The 17448-nt window shown below is 50.9% G+C and overlaps 1 protein-coding gene across 2 annotated transcripts in view; it reads right to left on the minus strand.

The window, feature by feature from the left end:
• The window catches only part of LOC105734203 (TTL family tubulin polyglutamylase complex subunit L1), a 45175-nt gene extending 44455 nt beyond the window's left edge, over positions 1 to 720 (minus strand). The window contains exon 1 of one of the 2 annotated variants that reach the window (XM_064368176.1): positions 645 to 720. The gene's annotated coding sequence lies outside the window, so the exon portion shown is untranslated. The remainder of the gene's footprint in view (positions 1 to 644) is intronic. The other variant, XM_064368175.1, reaches the window with a different exon arrangement.
• Positions 721 to 17448: the final 16728 nt, after the last annotated feature.

A 17448-nucleotide genomic window follows, 5' to 3' on the forward strand; every position in this document is an offset into this window, starting at 1 on the left:
AGGGCCGAGCAGGGCCCATCTTTTTCTACTGCCACCAGCTGGCACCATAATGTGCTCATCAAATCTTTCCTGAACAAAGAACCCGCCCTGTAAATGCCAAAAGGGCTAACAATGATAAGATAGTTTCACTTTCAAAATTAATCCCCTATAACGCCTCCACTTCTACACGGAGGGGATGACTACCCTGCCCTGCCCTCTTAGCTGATGGGGAATCAGCGAGGGGAAATATCTTGGTCCAGTCACCTAGAGGGAAGACGCAAGGCTCTTGTCTCCAGCCCTGACCTGAGTTCTCTCCACAGGTACACTGCGCCCTGCAGAAGATGCCAACAGAAACAACACAAATTGCAAATGAATGGGAAACGTGTAGGAACAATGAAAGTCTGGGACAACAAATAATACACATAATGATGCAATTACAATAATCGGATGGCACAAGGTAAGTCGACAGGAACTCAGCCCAGCGAGAAAGGCACGGTGGTCAGCGCGGGATTCCTGGGCGACGCGGAACCAGCCAGCAGCATCTGAACCGCATTTTCGCGGCCGCGTAGACATAGACGCCCACACTCGCTGACACACGCGCACTCTCCCGCCCGCGCGCGACGACACCCTCGGTGCCCGGGGCGGCCTGGGCCACAGGACCTCACCTGTAGGCTTGGAGCGCTGAGAGGCTCGGAGGAGCGCCTTGCAGGGTTGCCTTCAGACGCAGGCCCCGCCCCGCCTCCAGCCTTTCTCCGGCGCTCGCAGCAGGACGCACCCAGCAACCTGGTGGACCCGCCCGCCTTGCCCCGCCCCTGCGCCGCACTCTACTTCCGGTGCGGCGCCCTGGCAACCCAAGACGCGACCGCTGGCGCTACAACTACTTCCGGAATCGGGCTTGCCTGGGGCTTCTCTGGGCTCCTATCCCGGGAGCCTGCTATGCCCAGGACTTAGATCCTTGGAAATGCCAGGCCGCCCACCCTCGCCACTTTCGGAGCTCAGAAAGGAGACCCTGGTCAGGGCGCACCGGTGGCTCACGCCTATAATCCCAGCACTTCGGGAAGCCAAGGTGGGCGGATCACGAGGTCAAGAGATCGAGACCGCCTGGCCAACATGGTGAAACGCCATCTCTACTAAAAATACAAAAATTAGGCCGGGCGCGGTGGCTCACGCCTGTAATCCCAGCACTTTGGGAGGTCAAGGCGGGCGAATCACGAGGTCAAGAGATCGAGACCATCCTGGCCAACATGGTGAAACCCCGTCTCTACTAAAAATACAAAAAAATTAGCTGGGCGTGGTGGCCGCGTCTGTAGTCCCAGCTACTCAGGAGGCTGTAGCAGGAGAATTGCCTGAACGCAGGAGAATTGCCTGAACCCAGGAGGCGGAGGTTGCAGTGAGCCGAGATCGCGCCATTGCACTCCAGCCTGGGTAACAAGAGCGAAACTCCGTCTCAAAAAAAAAAAATACAAAAATTAGCTGGGCGTGGAGGCGCGGGCCTGTAGTCCCAGATATTCGGTAGGCTGAAGCTGAGGCAGGAGAATCGCTTGAACCCGGGAGGCGGAGGTCGCAGTGAGCCAGGATCACTCCATTGCACTCCAGCCTGGCGACAGAGCAAGACTCCATCTCAAAAACAAAAACAAAAATTAGTCAGGCATGGTGGCAGGTGCCTGTAATTCCAGCTACTCCGGAGGCTGAGGCAGAGAGTTGCTTGAACCCGGGAGACGGAGGTTGCAGTGAGCCGAGATAGCGCCACTGCACTCCAGCCTGGTGACAGTGAGACTCCCTCTCAAAAAAAAAAAAAAAAAAAAAAAAAGTTATTACTCTCTTTTGTTAAGATACTCAAGCTACAGAAATAGCCTTTTTCTTTTCTATTTTTTTGAGAGGGAGTCTCACTCTGTCACCCAGGCTGGAGTGCAGTGTGGCACAACCTTGGTTCATTACAACCTCCACCTCCTGGGTTCAAGTGATTCTCCTGCTTCAGCCTCCCAAGTAGCTGGGATTACAGGTGCCAGCCACCACACCCAGCTAATTTATTTATTTATTTATTTTTGGTAGAGACGGGGATTCACCATGTTGGTCAGGCTGGTCTTGAACTCCTGACCTTCAGTGATCCACCAGCCTCAGTCTTCCAAAGTGCTGAAATTATAGGCATGAACCACCACACCTGGCCAAAATGCTTAAACTACAGAAATAGTCATAATCCAGAATAGATACGTTTCCAGATCTCGTTTTCTGCCTAAGTGACCATCTGCAATAAACCTGTGGCATAGCTGGAAAGCCAGAAGAGGCATACTCAACAGACAAAACAGTGACCAATTCCTAGACCTTGCAATGAGAACAGATAAATAGGGAAATCCTAATACAAAGGAGGACAGATACTCTCTACCAAGCAAAAGAGACAACATCTAAAAGAAGTGAGATTTTGAGGCTGGGTGAGGTGGCTCATGCCTGTAATCCCAGAACTTTGAGAGGCCAAGAAGGGTGGATCACCTGAGGTCAGGAGTTCAAGACTAGCCTGGCCAACATGGTGAAACCCTGTCTCTCTCTCTCTTTTTTTTTTTTAAAGATGGGGTTTCACCATGATGGCCAGGCTGGTCTTGAACCCTTGACCTCAGGTGATCCACCCCCCTCGGCCTCCCAAAGTGCTAGGATTACAGGTGTGAGCCACCGCGCCTGGCCTGAAACCCTGTCTCTACTAAAAATACACAAATTAGCTGGGCCTGGTGGTGCATGCCTGTAATCCCAGCTACTCGGGAGGTTGAGGCAGGAGAATCACTTGAACCCAGGAGGCAGAGGTTGCAGTGAACTGAGATTGCACACCATTGCACTACAGCCTAGGTGACAAGAGCAAAACTCCATCCCAAAAAAAAAAAAGAAGGCCGGGCATGGTGGCTCACGCCTGTAATCCAAGCACTTTGGAGGCCAAGGCTGGCGGATCACCTAAGATCCGGACTTCAAGACCAGCCTGACCAACATGGTGAAACCCCGTCTTTATAAATAAATAAATAAATACATACATACATACATACATAAATACATAAATAAATAAAAGAAGAAGTGAGTTTTCAGCCCAGGAGGCAGAGGTTACTGTGAGCCAAGATCTTGCCACTGTACTGTAGCCTGGGCAACAAAGCAAGACTCCGTCTCAAAAAAAAAAAAAAAAAAAAAAGAAATGAGTTTTCAGGACAAAACCCTGGAATTACCCTAGGATGTAAGAAGGAATCTCGCCTAGCTGAATGGGTTTCCTTAGAGAGCAGTCCGGTTCTCTGGTATTTAGTCTGAAGCTATTAGAATGACTCATCGCAGAGTGAGTTCAGACAGTTTTGGTTCAGACCAAAAACATTAAGGAAAACAAACCACATTCAGGAGTGTAAAACATTACATGGGCATGGTGGCACACACCTGCAGCACCAGCCACTCGGGAGATTGAGGTGGGAGAAGTGCTTGAGTTGGAAGGTTGAATCTGCAGTGAGCCGTGATCATGCCACTGCACCCCAGTCTGGGTGACAGAGTGAAACCCTGTCTCAAAAGCAAAAATGTCCTCAGATTACTGGTCAATTCCAGCCTGCCCCCTGTTACTGTGCAGCTCAAAAGGTAAGAACGGCTTTTAACTACGATCATTTGCAAACCATTTGTGAATAAGGAATGTACTAATTTTGAATCCCAATTAAGTGAAATGTATTCCTTCCTCTTTCTCCAAATGAATTTTATTATTTTTGACCAGACGCAGTGGCTCACACCTGTAATCCCAGCACTTTGGGAGGCCAAGGTGGGTGGATCACTTGAGGTCAAGAGTTCAAGTCCAGCCTGGCCAATACGTTGAAACTCTGTCTCTACTAAAAATGCAAAACTTAGCCGGGTGTGGTGTTGCGTGCTTGCAGTCCCAGCTACTTGGGAAGACTGAGGCAGGAGAATCACTTGAACCCAGGAGGCGGAGGTTGCAGTAAGCTAAGATCACGCCACTGCATCAACCTGGGCAACAGAACGAGACTCCAACTCAAAAAAAAAAATTTATTATTTTCATTATAGACCTGTGTTACCCCCAATTTTTTTTTTTTTTTTTGAGATGGAGTCTTGCTCTGTCTCCAGGCTAGAGTGCAGTGGTGCAATCTCGGCTCATTGCAACCTCCACCTCCTGGGTTCAAGCGATTCTTCCACCTCAGCTTCCCGAGTAGCTGGGACCACAGTCACGTGCCACCATGCCTGGCTCATTTATTTTTTTTTTGTATTCTTAGTAGAGACGGGGTTTCACCATGTTGGCTGGGATGGTCTTGATCTCTTGACCTCATGATCTGCCCGCCTTGGCCTCCCAAAGTGCTGGGATTACAGGCGTGAGCCACCGCGCCCGGCCGCTACCCCAAATTTTCTATACAATTATTATACCTTTTTAATTTCACCAATTTAAAGAGTCATGCAAACTTGTGCAACTTGTAAGTGACAGAGCCTGGCTTTGAACCCAGGACACCTGAATACTCATGGTGCTGCCTCTCAGGAGGGGTGGCGGCTTGCTTTCTTTGTGATGATTGGAGCCTTGCTAACATCATTTCCTACGATCAATCTCCCACACAACTGCCTCCCAGGCCCGGAGTGCTTTCAGCCCATCATCATTTACTTTTGGCAACCATCTAGTGGAGCCAACACTAATCTGGAGTCCAGATTGCCAGTTCATATCCTTCCCTTGCTGTCTGGTCTGGTTGTGAGGCCTCGAGAAGTCCCAAGGCTTCTGGCTATAGTATTCTCACCCTAAACCCAGGAGATGAATGAAGGCTTGCACAGCACCCAGGGAAGCTTAGGGCCTGGCATAGTAAAGTGTTCAGTAAACATCATGGCCCTCCAGCATGTTACCTCATGCCTGCAATCCCAGTACTTTGGGAGGCCAAGACAGGAGGATCACTTGAGGTCAGTTAGTGGTGTGAAGTATATTCATATTGTGCAACCAATCTCCAGGACTTTGTCATTCTGCAAAACTGAAACTCTACCCATTGGACACAACTCCCATCCTTCTTTCCCCAACCCCTGGTAACTACCTTTCGAATTTCTGTCTTATTTTTTTGGGACAGAGTCTCACTCTGTCACCCAGGCTAGAGTGTAGAGGTGCCATCTCAGCTCACTGCAACCTCTGCCGCCCGGGTTCAAGTAATTCTCCAGCTGCAGCCTCCTGAGTAGCTGGGGGCTGCCACCATGCCTGGCTAATTTTTGTAGTTTTTTAGCAGAGATGGGGGTTTCACTACCTTGCCCAGGCTGGTCTTGAACTCCTGATCTTGTGATCTACCCGCGTTGGCCTCCCAAAGTGCTAGAATTACAGGCATGAGCCACCATTCCCAGCCTCTACTTTCTGTCTTAATGAATTAGATTTCCTAAATATCTCATCTAATCTGGGCTGGAATCTGGGCTGGGGGCAGTGGCTCACACCTGTAATCCCAGCATTTTGGGAGCCTGAGGCAGGAGGATCCCTTGAGCCCAAGAGTTTGAGAGTAGCCTGGGCAACACAGGGAGACCTTATCTCTACAAAAAAAATAAAGAAAAAAGAAGGCCAGGTGCAGTCACTCACGCCTGTAATCCCAGCACTCTGGGAGGCAGAGGCAGGGGATTGCTTGAGCCCAGGAATTTGAGACCAGCCTGGGCAACATAGGGAGACCTCTGCTCTACGAAAAAAAAAAAAAAAACAAAACAGAAAGAAAAAAGAAAGGCATCCCAGAAAAAAAGAAGAGAGAGAAAAAGAAGACCAGGCATGGTGGCTCACGCCTGTAATCCCAGCACTTTGGGAGGCTGAGGCAGGCGGATCACCTGAGGTTGAGAGTTCAAGACCAGCCTGGCCAACATGGAGAAACCCTGTCTCTACTAAAAATACAAAATTAGCCGGGCGTGGTGGCAGATGCCTATAATCCCAGCAACTCGGGAGGCTGAGGCAGGAGAATCCCTTGAACCAGGGAGGCAGAGGTTTCAGTGAGCCAAGATCATGCCATTGCACTCCAGCCTGGGCAACAGGAACAAAACTCCCTCTCAAAAAAAAAAAGGAAGAAAAAAAGAAAGAGTTCGTTGCTGCTCTCTGAGCTTCGCAATGCCATTCAAGGACAACAAGAAGAGGAAAGACACCGGAAAGTCACAAAGAAAGACAAAGACCCAGTGAACAAATCCGGGGGCAGGGCCAAAAGGAAGAAGTGGTCCAAAGGCAAAGTCCGGGACAAGCTCAATAACGGGAGTGGTGTTTGACAAAGTTGTCTATGGCAAACTCTGTAAGGAAGTTCCCAACCATGAACTTACAACCCTGCTGTGGTCTCTGAGAGACTGAAGATTTAAGGCTCCCTGGCCAGGGCAGCCCTTCAGAAGCTCCTTAGTAAAGAACCTCACAGGGCCGGGCGCGGTGGCTCACGCCTGTAACCCCAGAACTTTGGGAGGCCGAGGCGGGTGGATCACGAGGTCAAGAGATCGAGACCACCCTGGTCAACATGGTGAAACCCGTCTCTACTAAAAATACAAAAAAATAGCTGGGCGTGGTGGCACATGCCTGTAGCCCCAGCTACTCAGGAGGCTGAGGCAGGAGAATTGCCTGAACCCAGGAGGTGGAGGTTGCGGTGAGCCGAGATCGCGCCATTGCACTCCAGCCTGGGTAACAAGAGCGAAACTCCATCTCAAAAAAAAAAAAAAAAAAAAAGAACTTCACAAACCGGTTTCAAAGCACAGAGCTCAGGTAATTTCTGCCACAAATACCAAGGGCGGAGATGCTCCAGCTGCTGGTGACCACCCACAGACAGGTCCAACCAACTGTACATTTGCAAATCATACAGTATTTTCATCTATTTACTTATCTATTTTTAGAGAAGAGGTCTTCCTCTGTGGCCCATGCTGGAGTGCAGTGGCAGGGTCACAGCTCACTGTAAACTTGAGCTCTGGGCATCCAGTGATCCTCCCTCCTCAGCCTCTGCAGCAATTAGGACTACAGGCATGTGCCACCACTCCCAGCTAATTTTTGTCTTTTTGTGAATGGCTTATGTGACTTAGCATGATGTCCTCAGGTTCATCCCTGTTATAACATGGATTTCCTTTTACTTTTCTTTTTCTTCTTCTTTTTTGTTTTTAAAAACATTCCACTGTATGTTTTTAGGGCATTTTAAAAAATCAAGGGCCAGCCAGGCGCAGTGGCTCCCATCTGTAATCCTAGCACTTTGGGAGGCCGAGGCGGGTAGATCACGAGGTCAGGAGTTCAATACCAGCCTGGCCAAGATGGTGAAACCCCCGTCTACACTAAAATACAAAAAAATTAGCCAGGTGTGGTGGTGGGCACCTGAGTAGTTGTAATCCCAGCTACTCAGGAGGCTAAGGTAGAAAATTGCTTGAATCTGGGAGGCAGAGGTTGCAGTGAGCTGAGATCACACCACTGCACTCCAGCCTGGGTGCACCTGCAGTCAGGAGTTCGAGACCAGCCTGGCCAACAAGGCAAAACTCCATCTCTACTAAAAATACAAAAATTAGCTGGGCGTGGTGGCACATGCCTGTACTCCCAGCTACGCAGGAGGCTGAGGCAGGAGAATTGCTTGAACTTGGGAGGCGGAGGTTGCAGTGAGCCGAGATCACGTCACTGCATTCCAACCCGGGGGATAGAGCAAGACTCTGTCTCAAAAAAAAAGAAAAATCCATTCATTGGTTTCCACCTTTTGGCTATTGTGATTAACGCTACTATGAACACAGGTGTATACCTGAGATCTTCCTTCAATTCTTTTTTCTTTAATAATTGAGATGAGGTCTTGCTAGGCTGGTCTCCAACTCCTGGGCTCAAGTGATCCACCTGCCTCGGACTCCCAAAATGCCAGGATTGCAGGCATGAACCACCATCCCAGGCTCCTTGCTTTCCATTCTTTGGGGTATACACCCAGAGTGAGATTGTTGGATCATGCAGTAATTGTATATTTAACTTTCCGAGGACTCTCCCTAAGGTTTTCCACAGCCACTGCACCATTTTACATTCCCATTGACAGTGCAAAAGTGTTCCAATCCTGGACAATACCTGGTATTTTCTATTTTTTGATAGCAGTTATTCTAGCGGGTGTGACGTCCACCTTGCCTTGTAAATATGGGAACTGAAGCTTGAAGGCAGTGAGTAACTTGCGCCAGCACTACAGCAATCACTACATCAGTCATCGCCACGGCTGATGTCTCCACACATCAGCCACACTCACACTGCCACCGGGAGGCCGGCTCGCCCCTGTCAAGGTGCCAGCCAATAGCTCACACAAAGACTTCGCCATCACTCCAGTCTGATGCTCCTTGAGGCCATCAGGAGCTTCAGGGGCGCCCCATGCTACTGCAGCCCCCGAACCTTCAGAGACCTGGCCATGCTCCTCCCCAAGCTGCCCCACCCTTAGCCTCCAGCTGCCCTGGGGTTTGCCCTGTCCCCTGCCCTCCCTACTCCCTGCTGCAGGCCCCGACTTGCCAGCATCTCTGTCCCCCCTCCCCTCCCCCTTGCAGCATGGAGGTGGGAAGGCTGCATTCTCTCCAGTAAGAGAAGCAGATGCTCTCGGGATCTCTCCTCAATGGCCTTGCCCGTTTGCCTGACCACCTAGAACAATTAGGGAGGGGCTAGCTGAGCATCGTCACACGCGCGCTTGTAGTCCCAGTTACTCGGGAGGCTGAGGGAGGAGAATTGCTTGAATTCAGGAGGTGGAGGTTGCAGTGAGCAGAGATCACAGTACTGCACTCCAGCCTGGAGACAGAGTGAGACTTCATCTCAAAAAAAGAAAAGAGAGTGTGTGTGGTTTGTGTGGGGTGTGTGTATATGTGTGTGTGTGTGTGTATGTGTGTTCACCTCACGGCAGGACCCGAGGATGGTGGGGAGGGTTGGGACCAGGGGCTTGAAGCTGGAAGGGACTAGAGCTTCTCCCCTACCCCCTGTTAAGTGAACCCAGCACAGACAGCAGAGGCCCGGCTGAGGAAGATGGAGCTGCTCTTCCCAGGAGCTGGGGTCCTGCACACTCCCCCACGGCCCAGTGAGATTCAGGAACCAATCCTTTCTCCATCTTCCTCCATATGCCTGAGGTTGGAACCAGTGGCTTCCAGAGGGGATCTGAGCCCGGCTCTGGAGGCGTCTGTGTTTGGTGCTCTTTCTTCTGTATCAGCTAGATGGTGGAGGGAAAGGCAGGGGTGTGTGAATGGGGAGTTGTGGATAGGGGAGCCTAGGAGGTGGGGTGCAGGTAAGGGAGGCTCAGGGAGCCCAGGCGCCACGGATCCCGTCTTACAAGACTAACCAGTCACCGGTCTGCTGCCCTCACCTGCCTGGACTGGCTCTACCCTACCCCAGAGAGCTAGATGGGCCTTGGGAGCCGCAGTGGCCCAGGCCTGTTGTCCTGGTGCATAAGAAGGCGAGGCTAAGCGTTCGAGACCAGCCTGGGCAACATAGAGACCTCTCATCCATATAACCGAGACCTACATGGGCCTGGCCTTGAAAGGTGACCAGCAAGCCTGTGAAAGATGGAGGGAAGAACTGTGCCCTATAACAAGCAGGCAGCTAGGATGCCCAGACCTCTCAGCCCTGGGTCCTCCTGTGATGCAGCAAGACTGCCTCAGAAGAAGAGATGGGAATCCCTGATCTTCTTCACTGGACCTGACCTCGGCCCTCCGGGTCCCTGGGCCTTGGCTTCTCCATCGAGAAGAAGCCGTGCACCCGGCCCTGCAATGCTGTTGAGGAGGCAGAACTGAAGAAAACAAACTGTGCCGGGAATGTGGGTCTTGACTTCAGTGAGCCTTCATCACTCCCTCATCCGGGTGCACTGCACTTCACCCCCAGATAGCGCCATAGGCAGCGCTCACAGCTGAGGGAGCCAGGGAAGGGCAGTGGGGCAACAGGAAGGCAGGGTGGTACTGGTGAGAGATGCTGGAAGAGTTCCTGCTGGGCTCATGCCTGGAGTCCCAGCATTTTTAGAGGCTGGGGCAGGAGGATTGCTTAAGCCCAGTAGTTGGAGGCTGCAATGAGCTATGATGGCACCACTGCTCTCCAGCCTAAGCCACAGAGCGAGACTCTGTCTCTAAAAAAAAAAAAAGGCCGGGCACGGTGGCTCACATCTGTAATCCCAGCACTTTGGGTGGCTGAGGTGGGCAGATCACAAGGTCAGGAGATCGAGACCATCCTGGCCAACATGGTGAAACCCTGTCTCTAATAAAAATACAAAAAATTAGCTGAGCATAGTGGCATGTGCCTGTAGTCCCAGCTACTCAGGAGGCTGAGGCAGGAGAAACGCTCGAACCCAGGAGGCAGAGGTTGCAGTGAGCGGAGATCACGCCACTGCACTTGGGCCTGGGCGACAGAGCGAGACTCCATCTCAACAACAACAAAAAAAGTTCCTGTCAATCAGTTAAGCTCCCAGCCCCAACAGGAAAGGCAGGAAAACGAGAACTAAGGTCTGGTTTACATCAGGACTTCCACTTGACCCCACAACAGTCCTTTTTATGTTTTCCCTATTTAGCACAGAAGGAACTGGAGGCTCACAGGCAAGTAGAGGCTGGCCCGGGCCCATAGATTGTCTGGGGCCAACACAGCCCTGGCCCAGACCCCATAGAATATCTGCCTGGTCCAGCACTGACCAAGGCGCACGTCTGGTCCTGAATGAGCTACATCTGGGTTCGAGTCTTCCTTGGCCCCCAGTCCCACCCCACTAAAGAAAACCCTGGTCAGGGCGCATCGGTGGCTCATGCCTATAATCCCAGCACTTTGGGAAGCCACGGCAGGTGGATCACGAGGTCAAGAGATCGAGACCAGCCTGACCAACATAGTGAAACCCCATCTCTACTAAAAATACAAAAATTAGCTGGGCGTGGTGGCATGGGCCTGTAGTCCCAGCTATTTGGGAGGCTGAGGCTGAGGTAGGAGAATTGCTTGAACCCGGGAGGTGGAGGTCACAGTGAGCCAAGATCGTGCCATTGCACTCCAGCCTGGCGACAGAGCAAGACTCCATCTCAAAAACAAAAACAAAAATTAGCCAGGCATGGTGGCAGGTGCCTGTAATTCTAGCTGCTCCAGAGGCTGAGGCAGAGAATTGCTTGAACCCGGGAGGTGGAGGTTGCAGTGAGCCAAGATCATGCCACTGTACTCCAGCCTGGGCAACAGAGCGAGACTCTGTCTCAAAAAAATGAAAAGAAAAGAAAAAGAAGAAGACCCTGGCATAAAGGGAGAACTCAACCCTCTATACCATTTGCTAGAAACCGTTTTCACAATTCCAACCATCCCCTATATGGTGAGTTCCCTGATGGCAGGACTTCAGAAACTGTGTGCGTCCCCAGAGTCGGACACTGGGGAGGTTCCTGGGAAAGGTTTGGGAATAAAGGAATGAGTGATCTTGACTTTGGGACTAGGACACACCTGAGTTCAAATTGGGGTTCTGTAGGAGGCCTGACCCTGGCTGAAGTCAGCTTCCTTGGCTATGAAATGGGCTCATGATACATGCTTCACCAGATTAGAAGCAGAAATAATACTAACCCTGCAAATGCTTTGCAGGCAGCTGAGATGGGGCTTCCACCTGCCTCCAGGTTCCCACTGGGGCCTCCTGTCTGGAATTCTCTATCTTCTATCTCCTGCAGTTGCCGGCCTTACCCCCTGCAGCCACCTTGGCCGGTAGCTCCCTTCCTTCCTAGGCAAAGAGCCAGGCTAGCTTCTGCTGCCACGTTTCAACACTCAGACTCTCTCTTCCTCACCTTTCCTAGCTCACAGGAGTCCTTCTATCTAGAATGTCCTTAAATGAAATACATATCTGGGTCTTTTTTTTTTTTTTTTTTTCAGACAGGGTCTCACTCTGTTGCCCAGGTTGGGCTGCAGTGGTGCAATCTCGGCTCACTGCAGCCTCCACCTCCTGGGTTCAAGGGATTCTCCTGCCTCAGCCTCCACCTCCTGGGTTCAAGGGGTTCTCCTGCCTCAGCCTCCACCTCCTGGGTTCAAGGGATTCTCCAGCCTCAGCCTCCCAAGTAGCTGGGAATACAGGTACCTGCCACCATGCCCAGCTAATTTTTGTATTTTTAGTGGAGATGAGGTTTTGCCATGTTGGTCAGGCTGGTGTTTTTTTTGAGACAGAGTTTCACCCTGTTGCCCAGGCTGGAGTGCAGTGGTGCAATCTCAGCTTACTGCAACCTCCACCTCCTGGGTTCAAATGATTCTTGTGTCTCAGCCTCCTGAGAAGCAGGGATTACAAGTGTGTGCCACCATGCCTGGCTAATTTTTGTATTTTTAGGGAAGACAGGGTTTCACCATGTTGGCCAGGCTGTTCTAGAACTCCTGACCTCAAGTGATGCACCTGCTTTGGCCTCCCAAAGTGCTGGGATTACAGGTGTGAGCTACTGCTCCCGGCCCAACCACGCACATTTTAAATGTTGTGAGATATTCACCTGACTACCCTCCTGACAGGGTTCATCTGTGTGTATTCCAGCACAGGCTGACAAGATGGTCCCTTCCTGCCTGCCTGGCATGCTATCAAAGGATGAAATGCTGAGGGCCCTGTTGCTGCTTTTTTTTGAATGGAGTTTCACTCGTTGCCCAGGCTGGAGTGCAAAGGTGTGATCTCGGCTCACCGCAACCTCCACCTCCTGGGTTCAAGAGATTCTCCTGCCTCAGCCTCCTGAGTAGCTGAGATTACAGGCATGTGCCACCATGCCTGGCTAATTTTGTATTTTTAGTAGAGATAGGGTTTCACCATGTTGGTCAGGCTGGTCTCCAACTCCCAACCTCAGGTGATCTACCCGCCTCAGCCTCCCAAAGTGTTGGGATTTCAGGTGTGAGCCACCGCGCCTGGCCCTCTTGCCGCTTTTCTTTGCATCTCTTTCATGATTCGTGAGGACACAGTAACATAAACCTTCCAGGGCAAAAAGGACCAGACTACTACAGAACTTTCAGAGAAATGATTTCCCATGAGAAGGGAAAACCTCACAATGCTGTAGTCCCCTGAGTCTCAGCCCACAAGACCGTCGGGCACCATTTTGCCTGTCTGGCCTCAGTTTCCTGTCTCTTAAGGTTGTTATGAAGATGAAAAGGGATGGAAAAATCCACTCATGCTGGGCGCGGTGGCTCACGCCTATAATCGCAGCACTGTGGGAGGCCAAGGCAGGCAGATCTCCTGAGGTCAGGAGTTGGAGACCAGCCTGACCAACATGGAGAAACCCTGTCTCTACTAAAAATACAAAATTAGCCGAGTGTGGTGGAGCATGCCTGTAGTCCCAGCTACTCGAGAGGCTGAGGCAGAAGAATCGCTTGAATCCGGGAGGCGGAGGTTTCGGTGAGCTGAGATCGTACCATTGCACTCCAGCCAGGGCAACAAGTGTGAAACTCTATCTAAAAACAAAAACTCCACTTATTTGTGAAATAGACATCTATTGAGGGTCTGCTATTTGGTGTGCAGAGGAGCAAAAATGTACACAAGCCTGTGTCCATGGGCCCTGCTCTCTTGGGGCGGGCTGATAGACCAGGGGCGGCTTGGTTAGAAGACATCCTTCCCAGCCGGGAACAGTGGCTCATGCCTGTCATCCTAGCACTTTGGGAGGCCAAGTTGGGTGGGTCACCTGAGGTCAGGAATTCAAACCAGACTGGCCAACCTGGTAAAACCCCATTTCTACTAAAAATACAAAAAAATTAGCCGAATGTGGTGTCGGGCACCTATAATCCCAGCTACTCAGGAGCCTGAGGCAGGAGAATCGCTTGAACCCCGGAGGCGGAGGTTGCCCTGAGCTGAGATCGTGCCACTACACTCCAGCCTGTTCAACGAGAATGAAACTCCATCTCAAAAAAAAAAAAGAGGTTCTTCCCAGGGTGTCCTGAGAGCAGAGGTGTAGGTGGCAGCCACTGCCAAGTCCAAGGCCACCCCATCCTCGTTGATGGTGCAGGAGCAGCTAGGGCTGCTATTGTTTTGAAAATATCTGCCATCACTCTGATAAGCTCAGCTGTCAGAAAGGATGTTATTTCTGGGCAAAAGGAGAATTCGCAGGACTGGGGCTCCTTCCTGCTTATACCACGTGGGCCTAATCCCTCCCATCAGACCCGGCTTGAGTGATAACTTGGGGCCTTGAGCCTGCTCCTGGCAGGGACAGCAGTGGCCATCGTCACAGGACGTCCCTAGCCTGCTGTTCAAGGCCCCCGCGATGCTGCAGGAGCCGAGATCACCTCTTTTCTGAACCCAGATTCCTGGAATTGTCTTACAGAATGGAGGCCTGTTCTCCATCTCCCTGACAGGCCACGTGAGATTAGGTGATTTCGGTCACACTAGCCATTTGGGTTTCTGGCCCAAATGCATGTCTGTTACATGACTGTGGCACTGAGGTGAGAGGCCTGGTGGGCTGAGCCTACATAATCTGCTCTGAAGTGCACTGGTCCTATTTTCAGTGACATTATTCTTGTCACCAGCAAAACTGGCCTCTAAGGTCTCACCATGGCCTTGGCTTACCAAGCACCCTGGCAGCCGTGAATCCAGATCTGGATTAAAATCCTTGATCTTGACCGGGCAAGGTGGCTCACGCCTATAGTCCCAGCACTTTGGGAGGCCGAGGCAGGTGAATCACCCGAGGTCAGGAGTTCGAGACCAGCCTGGCCAACATGGTGAAATCCTGTCTCTACTAAAAATACAAAAATTAGCCGGGTATGGTGGTGCATGCCTGTAATTTTAGCTACTCGGGAGGCTCAGGTAGGAGAATTGCTTGAACTCAGGAGGTGGAGGTTGCAGTCAGCTGAGATTGCACCACTGTACTCCAGCCTGGGTGACAGAGTGAGACTCTGTCTCAAAAAAAAAAAAAAATTCTTGATCTTATTTCAAGTCTGATGCATTGTGATTTGCTTTGATTTTATTTTTTAGTATTGAGTTTTAATTGACAACCCCCAAAGCGCACAGATCCTAACCCTTCAGTTCAATTGTGTTTGCATACATACGCACCCCTGCAACCACAATCTGTGCCACCCCAGAAGTTCTGTCACGTCCCTTCCCAGCCAATACCCATCCCCACCCTGGAGAAGGAGCCACCAATCTCACCTCTAACACGATAGATTAGTTGTGTCTCATTATGAACATCAGAGAAATGGAATTACTTAGAAATTGCATAGAAATGGAATTATCTTGTGTCCAGCTTCTTTCTTTATTTTTCTGAGATGGAGTTTCACTCTTGCTGTCCAGGCTGGAGTACAATGGCACGATCTTGGCTCACTGCAACCTCTGCCTCCTGGGTTCCATCAATTCTCCTGCCTCAGCCTCCTGAGTAACGGGAGTTATAGGTGCACGTCGGCATACCCGGCTAATTTTTGTATTTTTAGTAGAGACGGGTTGGCCAGGCTGGTCTCAAACTCCTGGCCTCAGGTGATCTACCCACCTCAGCCTCCCAAAATGCTGGGATTACAAGCATGAGCCACCGTGCCTGGCCTAGTCTGCCAATTTTTATTGAACACCTACTCTCTGCCAGGTACTGCCCCAGGGCCAGGGATACAGCCACAGTCGGTCCATGTCCTTGTGGGGAAGTGGAGTACACTCCCAAGGAGGGAGGCCCAAGGCCACTTCCCCTCTGCCTGCCCTCAGCTACCACGAGCCTTTGACATGTTTCCCATTGGATGAAAACGAACAGCTCATCAACATTTTTAATTACATTTCTGTAATTAAGCCTCAAGGTGAAGATGCTGTTATTCATTTTCCAAACCATTTGTACTTTATTACTGTCTTTAACGGCCTACTAGATGTCAGGCATTGTTCCAGGCTCTCGATATATAACAGTACAAAGAAAAAAGCAGACGAAAATCCCTGTGTTTGTGAAGCTGACATGCCAGTTGGCAGAGACAGAGTGTAAGCAAAATAAGCAGATGTACCGTGGAGTGTGTGAGTAGGGGATACGTGCAGAGGAGGCAGGGATTGCAGTGTCACGTGGGGATTGTAATATTATTATTAGTGGTAGTATTGTTTTATGTTCTTTTTTTGTTGTGTTTATTTTATTTTATTTTTTTATTTTTATAAAGATAGGGTTTCACCATGTTGGTCAGGCTGGTCTTGAACTCACGATCTCAGGTGATCCACCCACCTTGGCCATCAAAGTGCTTGGATTACAGGCGTGAGCCACCATGCCCGGCCTTGTTGTGTTTTTTTTTGAGATGGAGTCTGGTTCTGTTGCCCAGGCTGGAGTGCAGTGGCGCCATCTTGGCTCACTGCAACCTCTACCTCCCGGGTTCAAGTGATTCTCCTGCCTCAGCCTCCTGAGTAGCTGGCATTGCAGGTGCACATCACCAAGCCCGGCTAATTTTGTATTTTTAGTAGAGACAGGGTTTCTCCATGTTGGTCAGACTGGTCTCAAACTCCTGACCTCAAGTGATCCACCCACCTCGGACTCCCAAAGTGATGGGATTATGGCAACAGCCACCTGGCCCGACCTTTAATTATTATTATTATTATTATTATTATTATTATTATTTTTGAGACGAAGTTTCGCTGTTGTTACCCAGGCTGGAGTGCAATGGCGCCATCTCGGCTCACCGCAACCTCCGCCTCCTGGGTTCAGGCAACTCTCCTGCCTCAGCCTCCTGAGTAGCTGGGATTACAGGCACACGCCACCATGCCCAGTTAATTTTTGTATTTTTAGTAGAGATGGGGTTTCACCATGTTGACCAGGATGGTCTCAATCTCTTGACCTCGTGATCCACCCGCCTCGGCCTCCCGAAGTGCTGGGATTACAGGCTTGAGCCACCGCGCCCGGCCTATTATTATTTTTTTAAGAGACGGGGTTTCACCATGTTGGCCAGGCAGGTCTCCAACTCCTCACCTCAGGTGATCCATCTGCCTAGGCCTCCCAAAGTGCTGGGATTCCAGGCGTGAGCCACCACGCCCAGTCCCTTTAATTATTTTTTAAAGAGACAGGTCTTCCTCTGTTGCCCCGACTGGGGTGCAAGTGGCACAATCACGGCTTACTGCAGCCTCTACCTCCTGGGCTCAAGCGATTCTCCTGCCTCAGTCTCCTGAGCAGCTGGGACTACAGGTGTGCACCACCACACCCAGCTCATCTTTAAATTTATTTTTATTTTTTGTAGAGATGGGGTCTCGCTATGCTAGCCAGGTTGGTAACTCCTGGCCTCAAGTGATCCTCCTGCCTTGGCCTCCCAAAGTGCTGGAATTTAGCTCAAACCACCACTCTGGCTTGGTTTGCAGCAGCTGAAGGAGTCTCAGAGGCCAAAGGGCAGGAGGCCTGCACATCCATATCCACGGCTGCGAGGGGTTCTGGCCAGCAGTCTTGGGAGAGACTTGAGGGAAACAGAAGCCTGGGTGAGGAGCCCAGACTCTCTGGGTTTTGAAGATATTAAGGCCGGTGGGGTGGCTCAAACCTGTAATTCCAGCACTTTGGGAGGCCGAGGCAGGCGGCTCACTTGAGATCAGGAGTCCAGCCTGGCCCAACATGGTGAAACCCTGTCTCAACTAAAAATACAAAAACTAGCCAGGTGTGGTGGCAGGCACCTGTAATCCCAGCTACTTGGGAGGCTGAGGC

Source organism: Aotus nancymaae, unplaced genomic scaffold, assembly GCF_030222135.1.
Source record: "Aotus nancymaae isolate 86718 unplaced genomic scaffold, 86718_ANA_hifiasm-v0.15.2.pri h1tg000076l, whole genome shotgun sequence".
NCBI classification, from domain to species: Eukaryota; Metazoa; Chordata; class Mammalia; order Primates; family Aotidae; genus Aotus; species Aotus nancymaae.